Source organism: Euprymna scolopes, chromosome 27 (genome assembly GCF_053919585.1).
Source record: "Euprymna scolopes isolate OS-2025 chromosome 27, ASM5391958v1, whole genome shotgun sequence".
Taxonomy (NCBI): Eukaryota; Metazoa; Mollusca; class Cephalopoda; order Sepiida; family Sepiolidae; genus Euprymna; species Euprymna scolopes.
In genome coordinates this window covers 78,643,444-78,648,443 of record NC_136508.1, presented here as the reverse complement: position 1 = coordinate 78,648,443, position 5,000 = coordinate 78,643,444, and the positions used below count along the sequence as shown (strand labels likewise).

At 36.3% G+C, this 5,000-nt stretch overlaps 1 protein-coding gene across 1 annotated transcript in view; it reads right to left on the bottom strand.

Moving 5' to 3' along the window:
* Window positions 1-5,000, bottom strand: part of LOC145248932 (uncharacterized) — a gene marked incomplete in the record, with an annotated part of 105,102 nt that overhangs the window by 53,523 nt on the left and 46,579 nt on the right.

The following is a 5,000-nucleotide window of genomic DNA, read 5'->3' as shown; positions in this document are numbered from 1 at the left end:
TCGGGAATCTTTCTGTCGAACTCGGGAATCTTTCTGTCGAACTCGGGAATCTGTACGGAATTTTGAACGATAATACCGTGCAGATCCTTGAGTTCGATAGACAGATTCCCGAGTTCGACAAGATACACGTGAAGAAGGTCGGAGGTTACATCGAGCGAAACGTGCGAATAACACCTAAGATAAGAGCAGGATTCCAAAGAATCCAAACAACATGAAAAATGTTTGTTTTAGTTTTTTTTTCGTTCTGTAGTCTAATACAGGATAGAATGGTAAAATTGTGGCCTAAAGAAAAAAACATTACAATTTTATTTTAAAACTTTTATTGGAAAAATCAGTTAAAGTTACTTGATTATGTAATAGAGCTAACATCTATTCAATATAGTCGCCTTCAGCCTCAATCATCGCCTCGATACGGGTCCAGAACTGGGAGCATGCCTTTTCTACAAGCGCCCGGCGGGAGCTCGGTGAATACTCGGCGGATGGCAGCGATCTGGCTGACTTTCGTGTTGTAGGAGATCATATTGATGATGTTCTCGACGTAAAAGCAAACGAAGTAGTCCAGTGGATTCAGGTCGGGGGAGGAGGGAGGCCAGTGAGAGAAGGGTACAAAGTCGTAGTACTCCTTCTGAAACCAGGCCTGGGTTTCTTTGAAATTGCAGGCCGGCAGCAAGTCCTGCTTTGCCACCCAGGGTCTGCTAGCGGCCACCAGATGATCACCACTTATTACAATACATCCAGGTACACTTTGGTGCTGACTTTCAAGACGACTTCGAAAATGTGGGAAGGCATGATGTTGCCCTTACTTGAAACCAAACCAATAACAATAACCGTGGCTAGAAATTTTGTTTTCATCACCCTGAGCACGCCCTCAAGCATTGAAACATCCGAATTTGAGGGTGCTGGCAATGGTCCTGTTGTCATAACTTGGTTAGGTAGAGATCATGAGTTGTACAGCGGCACATCTCCGATTTCGCTCGTTGAACATTGTGTCACTTACAGACATGATAGAAAGTTCCAATCGCTCCAAGGGTTTGTTTTAACTTATTTTTCTTTTTTTTTTTTTTGCAGACAATCTACTAGTTAGTAGATCTAGTAGATGGTTAGCAACAAAAAAATAAAAAGAAAACCCGTTTCCATCAAATGGAAATGAAATCATGTCGTCTTTTCTATGGCGACAATTTTATTGTTCCGCCCTGCACATTAAACATGAAACACTTTTGCATGTACGTATGTGCAATGTGTGCATGTATGGGGGTGTAGCTACTACGTGTATGTATGTGAATATATATATATATATATATATATATATATATATATATATATAAAGCTGAATGTGTGTGTATGTGTGTGTGTGTGGTCACGAATAGGCTCCTATGTGGCTGACTATTTTAAAAAACTGATTTCATATAATGATAGAGGATGTATCGAGACACAGGAATGGGTATGTTTGATCTGGCAGAACGGTGGTTCATTAAAATTGTGGGGTCTGCGTTCGCGCCGGGTCCACAAAGTATGGAAATAAAAAATTAAAAAATTAAAATAAAAAACGTTTACAAGTGTTTTTGATATAGATGTACATAGTTATGCTTTGATAAGTATGTTTTAACTTAAATAGCGATGGTATAATAAAATTGTGGGGTCTGCGTTCGCGCCTGGCCTCCATGAAATGGAAATAGGAACAAACTTTAATAAAGACTTTTCATATCTATCTGCGTAAGTATACTTTGATACTTATGCTTCAGTTTGAAGAAATATGGTATAATAAAATTATGGGATGTTCGTTCATGCCTGACCTCCATAAAATGGAAATATGTCACAAAGTTTAACAAGGTTTTTTTTAAGATAGATCCACAGAATATTGTGATAAGTGTTTCAGTGTGAACAGGTATGGTATAATAAATTATGGGGTTTATCTATTTTATTTTTACTTCTATCATATTTTGCTTTGGTTTTGATACCCCCGAATTCGAAGCTATCTCTTTACAACCCTTCCTTTTCATAACCTATCATACTTTCATAAATCAGAGTCCATTTTTTGTAGGCTGTTTTTGAACCCAGTCAACGACGGGTACTTTTGCTAGTATATATATATATATATATATATATATATATATATATATATATATATATATATATATACATAAGTGACAAGTGGCTCAAGTTACAATTTAATGCGAGATAGGTGGTACTTTTTTATATTGTTATGAATGAATATTTTTGTTTTTAACTTGTTTTATATATCAAAATAAACATTTCTTTAAAAAAAATTATATTCTTTGATTTTCTTTTAAAAAAACTTTAATATACATTCAGAACGATATTTCGGAAAAAGTGCTACCGTATTTCTTATAACATTGTCACGTTTTTTGTTTGTTTTTTTACATAGGCATCACCACTTATCAAGGCCAAGAGGCCACTCGAGGATAAGGGTTAAAGAGTGTAGAGTAAAATTGGACAATATAATAATCGTTAGTAATGGAAATTCGGTAAATTTGTTAACTTATATGGAACGACTCATCAAAGACTTGAAGACAACCATATTGTAGTCAGCTGGAAAGCAGGAAAACGGAAGACAATTCCATAGGCGTGGAGTTCTAAGAAAGAAGCTTTGCTCGTGGAATCTACGTTTAGGTTTAGACACAGATAAAGAGTGAACCGCGAGTTGATATTTAGTTCTCTCTCACTGCAAGAACTTAGACACCAGGGTCGCAAAGTGGGATTGAGAAGTCTGGGCCCCAGAGGAGGGGTACTCTGACCCGCAAAAAATGTCGAGGCTTCCTCGTCGGCATTCCCCGATGAGGGTGCCTCGGGCGATTAGCAATAAACTAATCCCTTATAGAGGAGACAAGGCCTTGGAGGGTGGACCTCCTAGAACTGCACAGACTTTACTCCCACCGCAAAAACAACAATGATTTGATCATTATAAGAATAGTCTAATCACACACACAGACACACACAGACACACACACACATATATATATATATATTCATATATATATATATATATATATATATATATATATATATATATATATATATACTGCGTGTCAAATTATTAACGAGTTTACATTTTTTAAATATTTAAGGAAGGAGTGAATAAAAATCCATAAAGATGAGAAAGTGCTTACAATACTATTCAACTACTCCGGTCAGAAAATAAAAGTGTTTAAAGCAGTATTAGCGAAACTATGAAGACAGCCATATCTGTTGATTTCAGTGTGTCAAGTTATGAACGAGGTTGAGAAAAAAACACAATATATCCATAACTTGTTTATTGAAATAATTTTCAAACATTAAATGAACTAGGAAAAATCCTTAGAACACAATAACTACATAGCAATTTCTACATTGACATAATTAGTAGGGGATATGCGATTTTTTTCATGAATGACTTGTACAAGACGTTGGTCCACAGAATTAGTCAAATTTGTGATTTCGACAACAGTTATTCCTCGCTATACCTCTTGGAGAGCATCCCACAACTCATCTTTGCTCTTAAATTGGCGTCCACTTGCATAGAGGCGTCGCTTCATGATACTTCAAAGGTTCTTAATTCGGTTCAAATCTGGTGAATTCGCAGGCCACGCCATCTTCCGTAGCCCAGAGAACCACAGTTATTGCAAATACTCTTTTCTTTTGTTCGCTGCATGCGAGGGAGCATTATCCTGCATAAAAATAATAGTTCTTCTGAACGCCAACCTTTTCTTCTTCAGCCATGGTTCAAAGTGCTCCTTCAGAAAAGCTATGTAAGTATTTGATGTCATTTTTACGACTTCTAGGACTCTCCATGGGCCAACTAACGTACCTCCGATAATCCCAGCCCAAATCATTATCCCACCACCACCTTGTTGGCGCGTTAAACGCTGATGGCATGACATCCATCTAGGACCCATCCCTTACTCCAGCCATCTGGGCCATCAAGCGTGACACGCACTTCATCCGTGAACAATAATTCGGAAAAATCCGATTTGATGTGGTCCTCTGTCCATTTCAATCGGTTTTGTATGTGATGTTGCTTTAACGGAGGCTTTGTCACAGACTTAACAGACTTTGCCACTTTTTTCAGAAGACGACATAGAGTACTTTTTGAGACATTCTTCAATCTGGCTTGGTCAAAGATTCTCGACTTGTCTGTCCAGGGTTCTTAACAACTTAACGTTTAATTTGGAGTAGAGAACGGCATGAAACAACTCTAGATTTACTTTTATCAGCTCTCTTATGTACCTTTGTAGGGTCCTTGACAAATTTCTTCACAGTTTGATGGTACCTTCCTATCATTTTCAATATTTCGAGGGTAGTTTTACCTTTTGCTAGCTGTTCTGTAATAGTACTATTTTTCAGAATTACTCAAACCACCTTTACGATCCATTTTATTGACGAAACGAACTGCCTTGTTAATAATTTCACACCTCAAATACTGCGGATTCAGTAATTACGATGGCAAGTTGTTTACATTAAGTGAAAATTTCACAGTACGCGCAGCTCAGCATTGCCAACGTTTCCGAAGCTTTTGATACGAAACTACCGGTAAGTTTCTGAAACTGGTAAAAAATGTTATCTCGTTAATAATTTGACACGCACTGTATATAGTGAAGATATAGTTATATACCGTATTTCTCTCTCTCTCTCTCTCTCTCTCTCTCTCTCTCTCTCTCTCTCTCTCTCTCTCATATATATATATATATATATATATATATATATATATATATATATATATATATATATATATATATATATAGTGAAGCTAAGAGCTACATTGGTTGTAGCGATCACTACCTTATTTGGCCTCCTCATCATGCATGTAGTAAATTCTAGCTTAATTTATCAAATTCTATAAAAAATCTCCCTTCAATTTAAGACAAATTTTAGTTAGTGATACAACAATAATATATTTCGAAACAAATCTAAAAAAATAGTTAACAGTTGTCTACATAAAAACCCAATAACTTATCATTAATACAGCCTACGAAACCAATAACATTATTTTAAATACTTCATAA